Raw genomic sequence first — 22,461 nt, 5'->3', positions numbered from 1 at the left:
ATTTCAGATGCTTTTTGCAAGCAGAGAAACAGCTATTGAGTGGTGTCTTTGATTATGAGCTGAATCTGGGCAGCTGTTTAACAGAAATGTCTGCCTGTCTGCTATTGTGCATCAATAATTCACCACCCAGAAGAACAAGTAGTCCCTCAGGTCTATTCTTACTGCGAGACAATCGCAGCTAGTGAGAGGAACTGTGCCTGTTTTGGGTTGAGTTCATTTTTAGTGGACCTATTGTGCTCACAGAAAGCTGAGGCAGCCATCTTTGTATTATAAAAAAATAGGGATATTGCATACATAGAAACCTTTTATTCCACACCCAGTGAGAGATAGGAGACCCCCACCACATACAGGGGTTATCCAGTAATAGGAGAGACTCCCACCACGACACACAAGTCATTCAGTAAGGGAGGAGAGACAACCTCCACACGCAGATTGTCCCCAAGAAAAAAAAATATATACATGTCCTGTATTTTTCTTGCGATACTAGAGCAACACCTTAAACTTTTTACTTTATAATTTATTTGCAGCCATAGTGGCTAAGTGTTTAATCTGCCTTAATTGTCCATACAGAATAAATTGATAATCTAGCTGAAGGATAGGTGATTGATATCAGATTGATAGGTAAGTCTCCTCCACCTGTCTGCTGTTACAAGCTGCACAGCTTCACTCACTTTGTAGCGGCTGCTGCAAAGTGCTGGAGAACAGCTTCTAGTCAGAAGATTTAAACTTTGTGTCATGTGTTTTCATCTGGCCGCCGGAGTTTGTGGTAGCTGATCTGTGGGGTTGCCGGGTCAAGACCCTACCAATCCCATGGATAAGTCACCAATACAATCTTACCAGTCAACCCATTTAATAGAAATTGCCAAATGCTCAAAAAAAAAGTATTGTGTATATAATTAATACAACATAGAAATGTGGCATCAAGTTCTGTTATTTCATTTTTTTTTCAGTAGAATAGAAAAAAAAGAGAGAAAAAATCCCTTTAAAATGTGAAATAGAAATCTTGGTTGCATTGCTGCTCATTGTTGGGTTATGTGTCTGCTAGGAACAAGTCTATATACAGTGGGACACTGTGTCTTAGACACGTAAAATCATAACGAGAAAAGCTCTTAATTACACAGCGGAAATCCCTTTTGCTTCACTTGGCAGGAATCTGGATGATTCCTAGAAAAGCTATTTTTCTATTTTAGGGCAGCTTTTGGTTTATTTAAAGCAAAATAATTACTTTTTGCCTCTGTTACTCAGTTCTCTACTTGAAGCCGCTGCAGGATTAATGGAAAGCAAAGCAAAACCATTACTATTTTTTGGAAGTTTGATCATTGAATTATATCCGGCATCTCCATAGCTTATGCACAATCCTTTTACTGAAAAGTGTCACAGCAACTCGGGCTGATTTTGGTCGAGCATTGTACTTGTGTTTTTTTGTCTCCCATATTGGGGAAGCAATTCCTGGACCTCAATGTGCTGTTAAGATCTATGGGCCAGACACCGATCTCCCTGAGAATCTACCTTTTAGATGTTATTATAAATTAAAGGAATCATTTCCAGTGTGAGACATGTTGATCAGGAGCGAAGACTCGGTTAGTACATGTCTCACACTTGGTAATACCCCCATTCATTTAAAGAGAACCTGTCACCAGCAAAAAATGCAATTAACCTGCTAATCTGGGCTTAATCTGCCGGTCAATAGCATTAATAACCTGCCTGGGGCCTGCACGTAGCCAAACACTGCAGGGAGAAAATGAACTTTATTCTCCCCAGCAGCATTCGGTTTAAGTCAAGGGGTGGCGCTGGCGTGGGTTCAGTATACAGAGTGGCGGCTGTAACCCTGGCCCTGACTGACACCTGCTCTACATTGGGGCTGTCTGTCAGTCAGGGCCGGAGGCGCTGTTACAGCCGCTACTCTCTATACTCAGAGTGATGACTGAACCAGCGCCGGCGCTGCGCCCCCCCCCCCCCCCCCCCGTGACTGAAACCGAATGCTGCCAGGTAGAATAAAGTTAAATTTCTCCCCACAGCTTTCTGCTATGTGCAGATTAAACCCATGTACAAATCAAGGTAAGGATTCAGCTTCAACGCATAAAAATGTAAAGTCTTTATTAGGACAATTTTAAAACAACGGCATTGTTGTGACGCACCAATTAGGTGTAGTTAGAACGTGGAAGGTGCAAAAATTGGAATTCCAATTTTTGCACCTTCCACATTTCAACTGCACCTAATTGGTGCGTCACAACAATGTCATTGTTGTTAAATTGTCCTAATAAAGACTTTACATTTTTATGCGTTGAAGCTGGATCCTTACTTTGATTCATACTTATTGTTTCTTCGTTTAGCAGAGACATGATCTCTTGCTTCGCTTCATGTAACCCACCGGGAGGCTTTCAAGGGTGAGCTGAATATTCCTTATGGTTCAGATTAACCCCATATGGTGGAGAAAATAAGTATTTGATACACTGCCGATTTTGCAAGTGTTCCCACCTACAAAGAATGGAGACTACTGTAATTTTTATTATAGGTACACTTCAACTGTGAGAGACAGAATCTTGAAAAAAATCCAGGAAATCACAATGTATGATTTTTAAATAATTAAATTACATTTTATTGCATGAAATAAGTATGTGATCACCTACCAACCAGCAAGAATTCTGGCTCTCACAGACCTGTTAGTTTTTCTTTAAGAAGCCCTCCTACTCTGCACTCATTTCCTGTATTAATTGCACCTGTTTGAACTCGATACCTGTATAAAAGACACCTGTCCACACACTCAATCACACTCCAGCCTCTCCACCATGGCCAAGACCAATGAGCTGTCTACGACACCAGGTACAAAATTGTAGGCCTGAACAAGGTTGGGATGGGCTACAGGAGAATAGGCAAGCAGCTTGTTGAGGAGGCAACTGTTGGCTCAATTATTAGAATATAGAAGAAACACAAGATGACTGTCAATCTTCCTCAGTCTGTGACTCCATGCAAGATCTTGCCTCGTGGAGTAAGGATGATTCTGAGAAAGGTCAGGAATCAGCCCAGAACTACACGGGAGGACCTGGTCAATGACCTGAAGAGAGATGGGACCACAGTCTCAAACATTACAGTTAGTAACACACTATGCCGTCATGGAGTACAAACCCTAGAACACAGTGAAGCATGGTGCTGGAAATCTCATACTTTGGGGGTGCTTTTCTGCAAAGTGGACAGGACGACTGCACCGTATTGAAGGGAAGATGGATGGAGTCATGTATTGTGATATTTTGGCCAACAACCTCCTTCCCTTAGTAAGAGCATTGAAGATGGGTCGTGGCTGGGTCTTTCCAGCATAACAATGGCCCAAAACACACAGCCAGGGCAACGAAGGACTGGCTCCATAAGAATCATTTCAAGGTCCTGGAGTGGCCTAGCCAGTCTCCAGACCTGAACCCAATGGAAAATCTTTGGAGGGAGCTGAAACTCAATGTTGCCCAGCGACAGCCCCGAAACCTGAAAGATCTGGAGAAGATCTGTATGGAAGAGTGGGCCAAAATCCCTGCTGCAGTGTGTGCAAACCTGGTTAAGAACTACAGGAAACGTCTGACCTCTGTAATTGCAAACAAAGGTTTCTGTACCAAATATTATGTTCTGTTTTTCTATTGTATCAAATACTTAATTCATGCAATAAAATGCAAATTAATTATGTAAAAATTATACAATGTGATTTTTCTGTTTTTTTTTGTTTCTGTCTCACAGTTGAAGGGTACCTACGATAAAAATTACAGACCGCTCCATTCTTTGTAGGTGGGAAAGCTTGCAAAATCGGCAGTGTATCAAATGCTTATTTTTCCCACTTTATCTGCAGGTTAATAGCATTTTTTTTGCTGGTGACAGGTTTCCTTTAAAATAAGCTCTGGAGGCAGATTCTCCGGTAGATCTATGTCCGCGACATAGATCTTAACATTTCATTTACATATTAAGAAAAATGTTGATTTCTCTGGAATAGCACACCGGATCGCAGATATCAAGGTATCATTTTATTCAACTTTCCTTGAAGTACATGCCCATATACACTACCGTTCAAAAGTTTGGGGTCATTTAGAAATTTTTATTATTTTTGAAAGAAAAGCTCATTGTTTTTCAATGAAGCGAACTTTAAATGAATCAGAAATGCACTCTATACATTGTTAATGTGGTAAATGCCTATTCTAGCTGCAAACGTCTTGTTTTTTATTGCAATATCTACATAGGTGTATAGAGGCCCATTTCCAACAACCACCACTCCAGTGTTTTAATGGTACATTGTGTTTGCTAACTGTGTAAGAAGGCTAATGGATGTTTAGAAAACCCTAGAAAACCCTTGCAGAAGTATGTTAGCCCAGCTGAAAACGGTTTGGCTGATTTGAGAAGCTATAAAATTGACCTTCCTTTGAACTAGTTGAGAATCTGGAGCATTACATTTGTTTGTTCTATGAAACTCAAAATGGCCAGAAAAAGAGAACTTTCATGTGAAACTCGACAATCTATTCTTGTTCTTAGAAATGAAGGCTATTCCATGTGAGAAATTGCCAAGAAACTGAAGATTTCCTACAACGGTGTGTACTACTCCCTTCAGAGGAGAGCACAAACAGTCTCTAACTGGAGTAGAAAGAGAAGTTGGAGGCCCCGCTCCACAACTGAGCAACAAGACAAGTACATTAGAGTCTCTAGTTTGAGAAATCGACGCCTCACAGCTCCTCAACTGGCAGCTTCATTAAATAGTACACGCAAAAAGCCAGTGTCAACGTCTACAGTGACTAGGCGACTTCGGGATGCTGGCCTTCAGGGCAAAGTGGCAAAGAAAAAGCCATATCCGAGACTGGCTAATAAAAGAAAAAAATTAATATGGGCAAAAGAACACAGACATTGGACAGAGGAAGATTGGAAAAAAGTTTTATGGACAGACTAATCAAAGTTTGAGGTGTTTGGATCACACAGAAGAACATTTGTGAGACACAGAACAACTGAAAAGATGCTGGAAGAGTGCCTGACGCCATCTGTCAAGCATGGTGGAGGTAATGTGATGGTCTGGGGTTGCTTTGGTGCTGGTAAAGTGGGAGATTTGTACAAGGTAAATGGGATTTTGAATAAGGAAGGCTATCATTCCATTTAGCAATGCCATGCCATACCCTGTGGACAGTGCTTGACTGGAGCCAATTTCATCCTACAACAGGACAATGACCCAAAGCACACCTCCAAATTATGCATGAACTATTTAGGGAAGAAGCAGGCAGCTGGTATTCTATCTGTAATGGAGTGGCCAGCGCAGTCACCAGATCTCAACCCCATTGAGCTGTTGTGGGAGCAGCTTGACCGTATGGTACACAAAAAGTGCCCATCAAGCCAATCCAACTTGTGGGAGGGGCTTCAGGAAGCATGGGGGGGGATTTCTCAAGATTACCTCAGCGAATTAACTGATAGAATGCCAAAGGTCTGCAATGCTGTAATTGCTGCAAAGGGAGCATTCTTTGACGAAAGCAAAGTTTGAAGGAGAAAATTATTCTTTCTAATACAAATCATTGTTTCTAACATTGTCAATGTCTGGACTAATTTTTCTATTCATTTTGCAACTCATTTGATAAATAAAAGTATAAGTTTTCATGGAAAACACAAAATTGTCTAGGTGACCCCAAACTTTTGAACGGTAGTGTAGATGGCTTAGGAAGGTTGATCCCTTTAACCCCTTCCCATCGTATAGATACTGCTCTGCGGGAGCTGCATTCCCACAAAGCGGCGCTGCGATCACGCGGGCTCACGCTGAGCACCGCCAAAATCCAGTTCTGGTGTCAGCTCTAACGCCCATGATCGGTGCTATCACTGATCGCGAGTGTTTAACCCCTGTGATGCCACTGTCAATAGTGACAGCGACATGGTAGAGCACACAGGGAGTGAGCTCCCTGTCTCCTTCCATCAGCACAATGCGAAGCGATTGCGCTGTGCTGATGGTCTCCATGGTGACCCCCGGTCTCAAGATGGCCACGGGGTCCTTCAGGGTCCTGCCGGAAGGTGGCCACTCAGCGCCTGCTCAGAGAGCAGGAGCTGAGACGCCTCCTTCCTGCCTGTCAGACTCTGATCTAATGCTCTGCAGTGCAGATGCACTGCAGAGTATTAGATCAGGGCAGGGAAAGTTGATGTCCCTTAGTGGGACAATGTAATAAATTATAAAAAATGTTAATAAAATCTAAAAAAAAATAATCACAAAATGAAAAAAGAAACAAAAAAAGTACACATATTTGGTATCGCTGCGTCCGGAACTGTCGCACTAATTAACCCCATCAGTGAACACCGTAAAAAAATAAATAAAAAGCAAGGCAAAAAACTATGCCTTTATCATACCGCTGAACAAAAAGTGGAATAAAATGCAATCAAAAAGACAAATGTAAATAAAAATAGTATCACTGAAAACGTCATCTTGTCCCGCAAAAAAAACAAGCTGCCATACAGCTCAGCGGAAAAATCAAAAAGTTACAACTCTCAGAATAAAGCGATGCAAAAATATATATTTTTTCTATAAAAATAGTTTTTGTGTAAAAGCACCAAAAATAAAAAACTATATCAATGAGGTATCATTGTAATTGTACTGAGCCGAAGAATAAAGCTGGCTTATCAATTTTACTACACACGGAACGGCATAAAAAATCCCCATAAAACAATTCCTGAATTGCTTGTTTTTGTTCATTCTGCCTCCCAAAAAACAGAATCAAAAGATGTCATTTGTCCAAAAATGGTACCAATAAAAACGTCAACTCGTCCCTCAAAAAACAATACCTCACATGACTCTGTCAGCAGAAATATGGAAAAATTATAGCTATCAAAATATGACAATTCAACTTGTTTTTACAATAAAAAGCGTCTTTTAGAGTGTGACAGCTGCCCAATTGTATAAAATACTATGCCACACCTGTGGTGTCAATATGATCCCCTAGATGATTTCATTGAGATTTCTAGTTTGTAAAATGGGGTCACTTATGGGGAGTTCGACTGATCTGGCACCTCAGGGACTCTACCAATGTGACATGGCACCCTCAAACCAATTTAGCAAAATCTGAACTCCAATATGCCTTCTTTTCTGAGCTTTGCACTGTGCCTCAAAAGTAGTTGTTGACCACATATGGGGTATTGGCTTACTCAGGAGAAATTGCACAACAACGTTTTGGGTCCTTTTTCTTTTGTTACCCCTGTGAAAATGCAAAATTTGGAGCTTAAAAATATTCTTGCGGGAAACATTTAATTTTTTATTCTCATGGCTCAACGTTATAAACTTCTGTGAAGCACAAACGGGGTTCAAGGTGCTCACCACACATCCAGATAAGTTTCCTGAGGGGTCTAGTTTCCAGACTGCTGTCACTTGTGGGGGGTTTCCACTGTTTAGGCACATCAGCGGCTCTCCAAACGCGACATGACGTCCACTAATTATGCCAGCAAAATTTACATTCAAAAAGTCAAATGGTGCTCGTTCCTTTCCGTGCGCCCAAGCAGTGGTTTTCCCCCACATATTGTGTATCGGTGTGCTAAGGAGAAATTGCGCAACAAATTTTGGGGTCCATTTTCTCCTGTTACTGTTGTGAAAGTAAAAAAAAAATGGGTCTAAAGTAAAATTTTTCTGAAAAATATTTATTTTTCATTCCACATTCCATTAATTCCTGTGAAGCACCTGAAGGATTAATAAACTTCTTGAATGTGGTTTTGAGCACCTTGAGGGGTTCAGTTTTTAGAATGCTTTCACTTTTGGGTATTTTCTGTCATATAGATCCCTCAAAGTCGCTTCAAATGTCATGTCCCTAAAAAATGTTTTTGTAAATTTTGTTGTAAAAATAAGAAATCACTGGCCAACTTTTAACCCTTATAACTTCCTGACAATAATAATTATGTTTCCAAAATTGTGCTGATGTAAAGTAGACATGTGGGAAATTTTATTTATTAACTAGTTTGTGTGACATAACTCTCTCATTTAAGGGCATAAAAATTAAAAGTTTGAAAATTGCTAAATTTTCACAAGTTTTGCCAAATTTACAATTTTTTTCACAAATAAAGTAAGTCATATCAAATAAATTTTACCACTATCATGAAGTACAATATGTCACCAAAAATCATTCTCAGTATCACCGGGATCCGTTGAAGCGTTCCAGAGTTATTACCTCATAAAGTGACACTGGTCGAAATAGGTTTTGGGGTGAAAGGGCTAATGGTGGTTTGTTACATGATGGCATCTGTTTTGGGCATTATTTTATGGCTTTAATTTTCTCATTTAACACAGAAGCAGTGTATTTCAATGAAAGACCCACTGAGAAATATCATCATGTTATGTTTTTGCACATATATCCATGAACACATTAGATGAAAACAGACAGTACTTTGTTCTGTACAAAGTTGAATGTGCTGACAACAAAATCACACAAAAATCATCAATGGAAATCAAATTTATTAACCAATAGAGGCCTGGATTTGGAGTCACCCCCAAAACTAAAGTGGAAAACACACTACAGGCTGATCCAACTTTGATGTAATGTCCTTAAAACAAGTCAAAATGAGGCTCAGTATTGTGTGTGGCCTCCACGTGCCTGTATGACCTCCCTACAACGCCTGGGCATGCTCCTGATGAGGTTGCGGATGGTCTCCTGTGGGATCTCCTTCCAGAACTGAACTAAAGCATCCGCCAACTCCTGGACAGTCTGTGGTGCAACGTGACGTTGGTAGATGGAGCGAGACATGATGTCCCAGATGTGCTCAATCGGATTCAGGTCTGGGGAATGGGCGGGCCAGTCCATAGCTTCAATGCCTTCATCTTGCAGGAACTGCTGACACACTCCAGCCACATGAAGTCTGGCATTGTCCTGCATTAGGAGGAACCCAGGGCCAACCACACCAGCATATGGTCTCACAAGGGGTCTGAGGATCTCATCTCGGTACCTAATGGCAGTCAGGCTACCTCTGGCGAGCACATGGAGGGCTGTGCGGCCCTCCAAAGAAATGCCACCCCACACCATTACTGACCCACTGCCAAACCGGTCATGCTGAAGGATTTTGCAGGCAGCAGATCGCTCTCCACGGTGTCTCCAGACTCTGTCACATCTGTCACATGTGCTCAATGTGAACCTGCTTTCATCTGTGAAGAGCACAGGGCGCCAGTGGCGACTTTGCCAATCCTGGTGTTCTGTGGCAAATGCCTAGCGTCCTGCACGGTTTTGGGCTGTGAGCACAACCCCCATCTGTGGACGTCGGCCCTCATACCACCCTTATGGAGTCAGTTTCTAACCGTTTGTGCAGACACATGCACATTTGTGGCGTGCTGGAGGTAATTTTGCAGGGCTCTGGCAGTGCTCCTCCTGTTCTTCCTTGCACAAAGACGGAGGTAGCGGTCCTGCTGCTGGGTTGTTGCCCTCCTACGGCCCCCTCCACGTCTCCTGGTGTAATGGCCTGTCTCCTGGTAGCGCCTCTGGACACTATGCTGACAGACACAGCAAACCTTCTTGCCACAGATCGCATTGATGTGCCATCCTGGAGGAGATCCCACAGGAGACCATCTGCAACCTCATCAGGAGCATGCCCAGGCATTGTAGGGAGGTCATACAGTCACGTGGAGGCCACACACAATACTGAGCCTCATTTTTACTTGTTTTAAGGACATTGCATCAAAGTTGGATCAGCCTGTAGTGTGTTTTCCACTTTAATTTTGGGGGTGACTCCAAATCCAGGCCTACATTGGTTAATAAATGTGATTTCCATTGATGATTTGTGTGTGATTTTTGTTGTCAGCACATTCAACTTTGAACAGCACAAAGTATTCAATGAGAATATTTCATTCATTCAGATCTAGGATGTGTTATTTGAGTGTTCCCTTTATTTTTTTGAGCAGTGTATTTTTTGTATACTGTTTGCAGTTTTGTACTGTAAGAAGCCAGACTCTTTGCATGTGGCTTTCTAGAAATGTTATGCTCCCTAACAAAAAGTTAATATTGGATTTAGCCAGACTGCCAAGAAACCAGCTTTCTATTCAACGGGACAGCTTAGTTTTTCCAACTGGCTTCCTGACAGCAATGGCCTCACAGCTTTGCTTTATACACTGCGGATCCAGAGCGTGAAGGGTAAATGCTGAAGGCACAGCAGAGCTTGTGAAGATGCATTGTTTGTGTAGACATAATAAACCACTGCCTCACTGGCCCTCTTTACTTAACCTGAAAATGGTGGTGACATTAAACCCAAAAATATACATATATATCCAAATATATATCCTTGAGTTGCTAGTTTTTGTCATGTTCTTACAGATCCTATCCAATCATTTCTATGTATCTGGGGACGTTAAGTACCTCACAACTCCCACAGGGATTTGGCATACAACTTTCCTAGACAACCAAAACCGTCTAGTAATGCAACATTACTCAACACTTCTTATATTGCTATTTGCCTTTTAGGGTGTATTCATAGATTTGTTGCAGAATTATCAAATTTATGCCTTTGCAACCAGAATAGTTTTTTTTGTCAGTTGCAGAAATGTCAGTTGCATGTAAATATACCTCGGATATTTAAAAGGGATGTCCAGTTTAGGAAACTGAGTCAGTAACTTGTTCTCTCTTTAGGATATACATCTTTTGACCATAGTGGAGAGCAGCTACAAAGAGCATCACCCACCGAATAACAATTGTGTAACTCTTAATTTGCCTTGCTGTGACTTCGTAAGAAAATTGAAAACTTGATGCCGCGACTTACTACCGATTTAAAGATGATTGGTGGGAGTCACAGGCGAGTGACACTTTGGGATCAGCTTATGAAGTGACACTTCTACCAAGTGGTGATTTTCCATAGTGGAAACCCCTTAGGGTGACATCCCATGTGGGAGCTGTAACCGGGGCCATAGTTGTACTCCACTAGCTTTACCAAATAACTAGCAAACATTGGACTCCTTATTAGACTTATTAGTTTTAACATGCAGCATTCAGTATATTTCTGTGTATCCTTTATGTTACACTGGACAGAGATTTTCTTTTTCTTCCAGTGCCACTTGGCATTATTTCAAGATTCGCCTTACACTTGCCACATGAACTTCAAAGTGATAAAATGACCTCTTCTCTGGACTGGGAACTTTATCCCCTATATTATATACTGCTGAAATAACCAGTAAGCTAAATAGGATCTTGTTTCTATTGGATAGAGTGACGAGAGCTGGCGACGTCTGGCTTGTGTTAGTCAGTGACCGCTGCTGGTTGCCAAGGAGTCGTAAATAAGATTCTGTACTCTGTGTATTCCTCCAACCAAAGTGTAACTGCACTTAAAGGGATACTCACTGACCCTAACAATAATCTTTATTGCTTGTGCAGTTGAATGCACTCTATTGCTATCTGCTATCAGCCATTTCATGTTGGAGAGGGACTAAATGTAGTGGAACTTATAGTGACAAAGAGTTCAGAAAGATCTTTTTTAAATGTTTATATCAGGTCTTATAACTGCACTGTTGACACCTTTTCTCCTTTTTAAAAGGGTTGTACTCTTTCAGAAAACTTTTCTGCATATGCACAATTAGTTGTAAAAAGACAAACTTTGTGCTTTATATTTACGCTCTCTTGGTCCAGCGCAATGTCTCCACTGCTCTCCTGATCTCCATTGTTTGGCTGCAGCGGTGATGTTGGCAGTGGGAGCGAGTTCATCTCTGTGATTGTCTGCAGCAATGTTGACATGACGTCACCGCTGCAGCTAAATAACAGAGACTGGGACAGCAACAGACACACTGTTCTGGAATTTGGAAGGGGTAAGTAAAGCACAGTTTTATGGGGTTTTTTTTACAACGAAATGTGCATATAGAGAAATGTTTTAAGAGACTACAGACTGAAATTTGTTCCTACCTTAGCCTATAAGCATTTTGAAACCTGGTTCTTTGCTTTTGTGTCTCCCATTTCTTTTTTTTTTGTGTGTGTATTTTTAATCTACTTTTCCAAGAGCTTTGCGTTATGTCAGTGGGTAGAAACATTTGTGTTTACGTTCACAGTCTGACTGAGGGCTATGACCAATCACCTTCTTCATTGCTGATGTTGTCAGGCGACTGTCAGTATGTAGGAGAAGATGCTAAAGAGGTATTATAAGAGGGCTGTTCTTAGGCCCTTTGGCCATGTTTCTACTTGCGGAAGTGCTGATTTATTTTCTGCAGGTCCTTGCTCCAAAATACACTATCAATCTACTTGATCATAGTATTTTTGCACTCAGGCACTGTTCTCTGCTGTCCCTGCCAATTCTAGCGGCGGTGTATATGCTCGATCATTAGTTCATTTAGTTCTGCTCATTGTTGTACATTTACAAATAATATTGGGGTCTCCATTCTAATTTTGGCTGAGGCCCTCTCCATTTGGATGTTTCTTACTTATCATTTTAGATGGTTTTCAGGCATTTTATGGCCTGCGTGCAAATTATACCTAAAGGGGTTGTGCCACCATAAAGAATACAGTTAACCAACCAGAAAAGGTGGAAATAAATGGAATCACAGACACTGTGCTTATAGCAGGCTGTCAGACTTGTGACAGAGGATACTTTGTGCACGCTGTGTCTGGGGAGTTGGGGAGACTCTTATGACAGGAACTGCGCAAATTCGACCAGCTGATCACCCACTACTAGGACATAATGGAATAACGCCAGGGGGCGCCAGAGAGCAGAATTCAAAAAATAAAAGCTTGGTTTATTTTGAATGAAGCATAATTTTGAATCACTATAAATTACAAAACTATCCATTTCCACCTTTTCTGGTTGGTTAACTGTATTCTTTATGGTGGCACAACCCCGTTAAAAGCCCATTATACTTAGCGCCCCCGCAAAAAGTGCCTGTCTGGAGGACTCACCTTTTAGTGAATTATGCTAATGACCTATTGATCCTAATTATGTAAGCTTACTGTGTCACTTGAAGGAAAAAAAACACTTGCTGAATGTATCCAACATAAATAATAGCTGTTCAGATTAGTAATGGATAAACACTGTAGGAAAACAGAATGCACCAGACCATAGGGTGATGCCTTTATAAAAAGATATATTAAAACTAGGTAATCTGCTCACCTGAGCGAGTTGTGTAGGTACAACTCCTAGGATCTCAATAACTGTAGCTGCTTCCCCGTGGCTTGGGGATGAACTCCACCAGAATGATTGAAGGAAAAAATTCATGGTTTTGGGCTGCGCTAACCGAAATGATGGTCAGTTGATTTTTATACTTGAGAAAGACGCCACTCCGGTGTGGCAATGCATTGTGGAAAAAAAAAACGCTTCTTTATAAATTGGTTCAAGGATCATCATTTCGGTAATTGCAGCCCAAAACTGTGAATTGTCTTTTCCTTCAGATAAGTAATGGGACACTTCTAACATGGAACAACCCAAACCACTAGTAATTGAGTCCCCGGGTCATCTTCTTCTGTCCTGACAAGTTATTAAAATAAAAATCTGCTTGTCAGTTTTTCTAGTTATTTCTAAGGAAATTACGGTAGTTGCAGTTTGATCATTATTAGGCCCCAACTTTTTAAGGTGTCTAAAATGCGAGAGTGCCTATTTTATACCGAAATCCATATACAGGAAAAGTCCATCTGACATGTTATGGATCCAAAAACATATACTTTGTGGTAAAAATATTTACATGAATTTACTTAATTGTTCGGCATCTTTTTATTGGCTTTTACGCATCATGGTGGTATTCCCAATGCACGGACCTAAATATAGGGACTCATTGAGGAGTTTGATGCCACTATAGCCTTGGCATGTAAGCGGGATTTCACTATGATCAGTATATATGTGATATATGGGCATTTGATAGATCGAATACCAGAGAACCTGTCACCATCGTAATCCCATGGATACAAGGTTATTGGAAATGTCACCAATTGCTTCCCCTGACTGGTTTACCTAACAGCACCTTTTAGACTTGTGTCTATTGCCATCTGAAACTTTTTACTTTTTCATAAAGTTCTCTTTTTCTTTTTGGTGTCAAAAATCAGCTCAGTTTAGAAAAATGAAGAGTTGGATTTCATGTCCGTTTGGCAATACGTGCTTTCTAACAATCTGCGCATTTATGCAAATATCTTTATAATTGGCGTCTTCTGATATCGTAAGGCTTTGATTTTACTTTACCGCCGGTGAATCTCCGTGTGAACCTGACAGCATAGAGGATTACTTTTTGCTTCGCCAACACAGTACATTATCAGGTTGCCCCAATTTGTTTAAGATTCTGAAAAATTTAGACTAAATCTAATTAAAAACTAAAGTGTCTCACTTGTCCCATCCATGCTCCACATTCTGTCATGTAAGCCATGTGACTTTAATTTTTTTTAAATTTATACCACAGTTTTGTTGTTTTTTTTTTCCCCAAAAAATTTGTTCAATACTGATCCATAATTTATAGCGCTGTCCCAAGCGTCTGATTTGTGTTTACAGTCTCTGTCCTCTCCTCGAGCTATGCAGAGGAAGCGAGTGAAAGACAACGAGAATCGCTGCATCCTAGAAATATATTGTTACCGTTTCCTTGACAACTGGGAATCCGCTCACGGCTAAGATGAAAGCATGTGGGAGTATTTGGAAAAACTACCATCTCTGCTGTTGAGAATAGAATTTGCAACACAATGGGAGACAAATTTATGGCTTGCTTTTTTGGGGTGGGGAGGGAGATAAACAGCATTTTTTTTTTGTAATTGGAACGTCATGTCAAAGTAATGAAAAAGACATCAATGAGAAAGAGAACCTCTAAAGCAGACGGATAATTTACAATATAGATTTGAAAATAATAGTAAGTATAAAAAGAAATATAATAATTGTCTTGCTGTGATACTGAATATAGGATGTTGGCTGTGCAGCCGAGGGGAAGTGCTCCTCATGCTGCTTGTTCATTGACCTGCTGTTAGTCGATCTCAGGAGACACAGAGCCCAGCACTCTTTGCTTATACCAGGCTCCCAACAGTAGCACAGCAGGCAGCAAGAAGTCAGGATTGTACCATTCAGCTTCCTCCTGAAAACCAAATCCAGTACCTGACCATCATCTACTCTCATGCTGTTTTTCTTACAACATAGCTTGTTACAAATTATCACCTGTTTGCTGTAAGTAAATAGGAGCATTCTTGTTACAAGGCTTCTCACGATTTCTACTATAGTATCCAGTCTAAACTATCCTCTAAATTCATTAAAGGGTTATTCCCAAAATCATAATATGCTCTTCGTTTTCTAATCATGTGCCAGTACAAACTATTTATAAATCTGCACTGATTTGCAGTTATCACCGCCTAATGATTACCCCATAGCTCCCTCTCTACCCTCTATAGCTACGAGATCTGTCCTCCATAGTTTTAATGCTGTTGGTCGAGCATAGAATGCCCGACTAATAAAACATCTGACAGTGGGTTGGAGCACAGCCCAGTTTTGCCACAAATCCCGCCTGCATTTGTGACTAATTACCCTGTCTAATTCATGAAAAAGAGATGCACCTATGACCCATTTTAATTAAATATCCCCAGACCCTCTCAAAGCATCCTCATTGCACTGACAGCCGGGCTGTAGCACAGCTCAGCCATTCTATGTTCAGCTCTGCTACGCATGTAGGGGAAAGCATGATCATGCTCAGAAGATCCTTATGAAACACCAATGAAATGGGGAGTTTGTAAATAGTTTTGAATGTAGTGATCCATATTCATTACTATCAATTGTCAACTAATCCATATAAATAAAAATTGTCCATGTTGAGATCTGCTGCACTAAGGAGAAGCACAGTGCTTAGGACTGCACATTAAACTCTGTGAAGCTGGATGCACACAGGGGCAGGAGGACATGAAAAAAAGACAAACTTTGTTAGACTTGTACTATACATCTATATTAACAATAGTCATGCAGATACTTTAACAGCAAAACAAGTCTGGTTTCCTAATAGTTTATTACAATGTGTCAGTCTGTGTATAGCAGGGATGTCAAACTCAAACACACAGAGGGACAAAGTGAAAATTTGGACAAAGTCGCGGGCCAACCAATATACAGTATAATGCTCCCCACAAAGTCTGCCATATCGAATAATGGGCCCCATATAGTCCTCCATACAGAATAATGGGCCCCACATAGTCCTCCGTGCAGAATAATGGGCCCCACATAGTCCTCCGTGCAGAATAATGGGCCCCACATAGTCCCCCATGCAGAATAATGGGCCCCACATAGTCCCCCATGCAGAATAATGGGCCCCACATAGTCCTCCATACAGAATAATGTGGCCCCACATAGTCCTCCATACAGAATAATGTGGCCCCACATAGTCCTCCATACAGAATAATGTGGCCCCACATAGTCCTCCATACAGAATAATGTGGCCCCACATAGTCCTCCATACAGAATAATGTGGCCCCACATAGTCCTCCACACAGAATAATGGGCCCCACATAGTCCTCCATACAGTATAATGGGCACCACATAGTCCTCCATACAGAATAATGGGTACCACATAGTCCTCCATGGTGGTGGTTCTGGTGTCGCGGGCCAAATAAAATAACCCTGCAGGCCAGATTTTGCCCACGGGCCACAGTTTGACACGTGTTGTCTATAGCGTATCTTTCTGGAGTACGAACAGTTCAGTTCTCAAAGGATTCATAAGTGTAGGAAATTTTCATCTGTGACAAATATTTAGCACTGCACCTGTCACTGGATGTAAATATGAATGTTTGTTTGTCACATCAAGCAGAGTTCCTGAAAATTGTGAGCATGGGGAACATACAGTATATTATAAAGTTGTAGAATCTTTGCCTAAAATTTTCATATACACAATGTCCCGACATACTTTCATTATCTAAACTGTACCTATGTCCTGTCTTCAGCTCTGGTCTCAAACTTCACTTCCATGTTTGGTTTGATACAGAGACAACTTCCAGAGTTGGCAGGTTTTACGGTAAGTGCTGTGTACGAAGAGGGTTGGTCGACTTCTAGCATCAATGCTAAACTATGGAACTAATGGTGCTTTAAAAATAAATAGTAAAAAAAAACAATTGAAATAAACCAGTCAAATGGCATCCTTCACACACATCAATATTTATATGTTGTCACAGTACGTTCTTCTGTCATTTTACTATCCCAACGAGTTAGTGAAGCAGAGGGATTTGACTGGTAGGGTATCACTAGAATATTTATATATTCATTTTACTTGCTTATATAGCGCCATTAATTCCAAAGTGCTTTACATGCCATCAATATCCGATCAGCAGTGGTTTGACTCTTGATCCACTTCTAATTGCGAAAATGAAGAGGCAGTGTTATGCCATCTTTGTCTATCCTGAGACAGACTTTACATGTTATTTGTAATTCTAACAGGAACCGGAGACAAAAAGTTCCATAGTAGCTGCTGTATTGACCTGTGGCGATCCACAGGGGGGACCTGAACCTTGCAAGCCGAGCCCACATCTTTTCCCACACACGATAGCTGATTTAATCAGCCATTATGTGCCATTAACAGCCGCGGATGGAGTGGAGCTCCGCCCCCAGCTATTAACCTGTTAAATGCTGCTGTCAATCTGACAGCTTCATTTAACACGCGCCGGCAGGGGGGCACGTTGCTCCACGCTCCCATCGTCCCGGCAGTGACGTAATTGCGTGGTGCCGATGGGTTGCCATGACAGCCGGGAGTCTGCTGAAAACCCCGTGCCTGTCATTACGATACTCCTGTGAAAGCTAGCCTGTGGCCGTCATTTATAGGAAATCATGATTCTCTCTATACGTATTAATCCTATCAGTAAATGGCGTGAAAGAAAAAAATCAAAACGCCATTATTATGGTTGCTGCAACTTTGCAAAAAAAGGGAATCAAAACATTGTATCTACCCCAAAATGTTATCAGTAAAAATGTCAGCTCAGGGTGCAAACAATGAGCCCTCACACATCTCCATATGCCGAAAAATTAAAACATTACGTGTCTCGGAAAATGTCAACAATAGCAAAATTTCTTTTTACAGATATCCAATTTTTTTTTCACCACTTAAATAAAAAAAAACCAAAAACTATACATATTTGGTGTTTGCGTACTTGTACTGACCTGGAGAGTCAACCAGTTCAGCTTTACCATATAGTGAACATGGTAAATAAAAAAACCAAAAAACTATTGTTAAATTGCATTTTTTCCCCTTTTCCATTACACCATTTGGTAGAATGAATGGTGTCATTCAAAAGTACAACTCGCAAAAAACAAGCCTTCATACGGCTATATTGACGGAAAAATAAAAAAAGTTATGGCTCTTGGAAGAAAGGAAGGAAAAAAAATGAAAATTGCTGAAGGGTTTAAGCAGGGTTTTCTGCCAGAGATAGTCAGTGCTACCCATGAATTTCTATGACAATGGCTGCATTTCTCAAAGTAGTATTTAGGCTATATGCCCACGATGCAGAAATGAAGCAGAAAATTTCTGCAGCGTTTCTGCATCTCCCTGGCAGAAAAAACGCATGCACATTGTACATGCGTTTTTCCTGCAGAATACATGCGGATTCACATGCGTTTCCGCATGCAGATTGACAAGCGCTTTCCAGGCGATTTTAGCATCACCTGGAAAGTGCTTGACAACTAGGTCACACTATATAAATCTATGCAAACAGCATGGATTTATACAGTGTGAACCGTAAAAATAAAATAAAGCTATACTCACCCCCGATGCCCCGGCGTGGCTGCAGCGCTGCTTCCTGGCTTGTTCCTGGCTGCCGGCATATCGCGAGACAGAGCGGTGAAGGGCCTGCGGTCACATGACTGTGACGTCACCGAAGGTCCTTCAGCGATGCCGGCATGCAGAGAAGCCTTCGGAAAGGTGAGTATAAACTTTATTTTTTATTTTATTCTTTTTTTCACAGGTACAATGGTACCCAGGTCAGGATGAGAGTCTTCTCTCCTCCAGAACTGGGTACCATCCGCACATAGAGACGCATAGAATCCGCTTGTCAAATGTACAGATTCGCATTCTATGCGTCTCAATGCAAGTCAATGGCGGCCATTCCGCTGCGCTTCCGCAAAATTAAATGACATGCTGCGGATTTTTGTACGCAGCATAAACGCTGCGGAAAAATCCGCAGCATGTGCATAGAACATGCGGAATCCCCTTGGGGACCATGGGGTGCGGATTACCTAGCGTTTCACAAGCGTTTACACTGCGGAAGTTCCGCAGCATAAACGCTTGAAAAACGCTACGTGGGCACCCAGCCTTTAGCTTATTTTCTGATTGTAATTGGAAAACTAGTCTGGAAATCATGAAATCTTTCTGCACAGGTGTTTGTATGCATTGGTTCATGAGGTCTTTTCGAGGTCTTCTTGTTCACTGGCCTTTACGTTGAACATAGAGTGCTTGACTATAATGCTATTTTGTTTACCTTGAGGCCTTGGTCCCTGTGATATATTGCAGATCACATCTGATCAATTCTGATGGCAGCTTATTGTTTATGATCGGTATTTCATTCATATGGCTCCTCTGTCACTAGTTTTGTTTTTGATCAGTTCGTTATTAGAAATTCCATTCCTGAATGGCTTATTACATGAGCTTTGAACTTCCTCCTGCTAGGTCTTTACTGTAACAGCAGAGAATGTCTTTATTATGCTGTACAACTGTATTTTATTACTTTGTACACAGTTATTCCAGCCTCAGAATTTCTCTGCATCACTTTTCAAGTTAATATTTTGCTTGACAAACAATATTGATCTTTTCATTGCTGCAGAGAGTCTTGCAATGGACTGACATGCAAGAAACGTAACTCCCCTGGTTGTTGTTTTTTTTAAAGGGGTGTTCTCAAGTTTAAAAGTTATCCCCCATTTACTAGATAAAGGATAACTTTTCAATCACTGGGGGTCTGACTGCCGTAGCCCCCACCCAGGGTCGGGCACAGATAGGAAAGGGTCCCTGTGCAAGAACATTTTTGTGTCTGTTACAGAAGCTGCTTGCAGCTTTGAAGACCCACCTAGGTCTAACATGCCACTCCATTCATTCTAACAGCAGTGCCAAAGATCAGCCAGGCACTGCGCTTGGAAATATCCAGCCCTTCCTTTAAGAATTAAAGCAGCGGTAGGGTGCATGATCGACCTCCGCTCCATTCGGTTTGGTTGGACCCCAGCGATTGGACAGTTGTCTCCTAACCCGTGAGTAATGGATAACTTTCAAACTAGAAAACACCAATTTAATGAGTTTTGGATAATGATTTATTCACTTGATGCTTTCAGATCACAATTTTTGCAAAACTTTGGAAACACCCAGTGGATTTGTCCTTTCCAAGCGAATAAATACTTAGGCCCTGGATTCATCATTGCTGTTTCTCCAGGTTTCAAGAGTAATTTGCTCCTTTTTAATGCCGTTAGTATTTGTGCCTTATTCTCTATATGTTTTATGCCATTTTTCGAGTTGTATTTCTTTTATTTTTTTTATTTTTCCAGTGAGTGTTTTGATGAGCAAAAACGGAGCAGAAACTCTCCAAATGCTCCTCAGAAACTCAAAACTCCTCAAAAACTTGTAGGTTCTGTTCAATGGCTATGTGCATATGGAGGCTTTTTGCTGATTGTTACGAGGAGAAACTTCAAGTTTTTGAGAATTTGGAGAGTTTCTGCAGTTTCCGCTGCAAAAGCTCTTCGAAAAACTCAATGTGCACAAAGACAGGTTTTCCTCCATAAACTCTGCAAAAAGTCTCCTTGCGCACATATACCCGAAGTGTCGCTTCTATTGTGTGATTGATGCAAGTTGAGCTAAAGTGGGATAATTATCCAACTTCTGCACCCAGGTAATATATCTGTGCATGCTCTTATTGTGCAGTTCTAAGTCTCCGGGTTTGTCCAAATATACCCAACTTTTGTTACAGCTACTGCTAGGCTTTATACAAGTTGTGTCAAATATTATCGCAAAGTTCATTATAAATATTTAATTTTCATCCCGTAGATGGTCTTATTGCTGTCTGTACAGTAACACCAGAGAATTGCTTTACATGGTCAATAAGTGACATTTTATTATTGTTTGTAGACACTGATTTCACCTAGACTACCTCATTGTGTTCATTCCTCTATCATCTCTTATGTTAATATTTTACCATCATTAGTCCTATCTGTGTCGTTGTGACAATATTGGCTTTGCAATTTTTTGCCATCCTAAGGCATATATGGTCAGCAACTTGTAGACTCTTATCAGGCTTCTCCTATCCATAGCTTGCTACTTCTTGGGGTCTGGCTATTGGGGCCCTCAGTGTTCCCAAGAACAGGGCTTTGAATCCCCATCTTGAATTGAGCAGATGTGCACATGCTGTCACGGTCACGGAGGCCAGCACTTAAGCGGAGCCATGTACTCTTCTTCTTCAGGCTGTCCCATTGAAAATTAATATAGAGTAGATTGAGCATTTGATCCATTCAAGACTGGGCTCTGTGGAGCCCCGTTCTCTAGATGCCAGTGGTTGGACCCCAATGATCAGCAAGATCTACCCTATTCTATGAATAACACATATGGTAAACGCTGTAAAGGAGAAATTAATTGAAACGGCAGGATTACATTTTTCGGTCACCATACCTCCTTAAAAAAAGTCAGATTAAAAGCAATCAAAACACTGAGTATAACACAAATTGGTCTCAACAAAAGCTACAGCTCACCGTGCAAAAAGAAAACTACTACACAGCTCCATCTACATAAAAATATTACAAGCTTTGGAAAGTAGCAACACAAGCCATTTTTTATTTTTTATTTTTTTATTTTTTATTTTTTTTACAAAATTCCATTTTTTGTCAACTCTTAAATAATAAAATAAAAAAAAATGCAAAAACTATCAGTATGGTATCACTGAAATTGTACTGATATGGAGAATCATTTGCCAGGCCATTTTTACTCCACAATCATCAGGACAAAACCCCCAAAAACATTGGTGAATGTAAAATACAAACAGACGAACACATATAGAATTTAAAACCGGTGCACATGGAAAGTTTAATATGGCCCAAAAAAAAAAGCACAAAACACTGATAACGTGAAAGAAAAACAGAGGTGGACAACCACTTTTAATGTCATTCTAGTGATGTCATTGTTCAGTAGTACATATACAAGGTATGCCATAAGCTCTTACCAGGGCAGAGGCTAGTGTGAATATGGAACATACGTCAGTGTTGTATAAGTAGATGTAATACATAGGTTTCGACCTTGTGTACAGGTGAGATTTTCCTTAGGAGGTTATCGTTTGGTTGTTGTATCGCTGTGTGGTATGTGAAGAATGGGACTCGTCTGGCAAGTTACACAAAAATGTCCACGATTCCCAGGGCGCTGACGGTTACAAGTTTATATTACTTATATTTGTGTCACTACACATGAGTTATCATGTCATTAGTGCGTCCCTGCTGACAGTCACAGCTCGTGCACAGAGGCCCTATTATGTCTTTGTAAATCTCCAAGTTGTACAGAACTGGTATATAGCTCCTATTACTGTGTGTATGCCTTTCATCTTTATACATAGACTATTTCTTTCTGTAAGAAATCGCTAACCTTGACGCTTT

General features: G+C 40.9%; 1 protein-coding gene across 15 annotated transcripts in view; it reads left to right on the top strand.

Moving 5' to 3' along the window:
• Window positions 1-22,461, top strand: part of RALGPS1 (Ral GEF with PH domain and SH3 binding motif 1) — a 540,676-nt gene that overhangs the window by 31,178 nt on the left and 487,037 nt on the right. For 2 of the 15 annotated variants that reach the window (XM_073640268.1, XM_073640263.1), the window contains exon 2: window positions 19,943-20,085. The exons of 12 other annotated variants lie outside the window; for them this stretch is intronic. The gene's annotated coding sequence lies outside the window, so the exon portion shown is untranslated. Of the gene's footprint in view, window positions 1-4,503; window positions 5,019-19,942; window positions 20,086-22,461 lie in introns of all 15 variants that reach the window. One more of the 15 variants, XM_073640262.1, reaches the window with a different exon arrangement.

Source organism: Phyllobates terribilis, unplaced genomic scaffold (genome assembly GCF_046119375.1).
Source record: "Phyllobates terribilis strain yellow unplaced genomic scaffold, ASM4611937v1 Scaffold_7__3_contigs__length_470593459, whole genome shotgun sequence".
Lineage (NCBI taxonomy): Eukaryota > Metazoa > Chordata > Amphibia > Anura > Dendrobatidae > Phyllobates > Phyllobates terribilis.
Note: the sequence above shows the minus strand (reverse complement) of the source record. Positions and strands in the feature narration are given on the sequence as shown.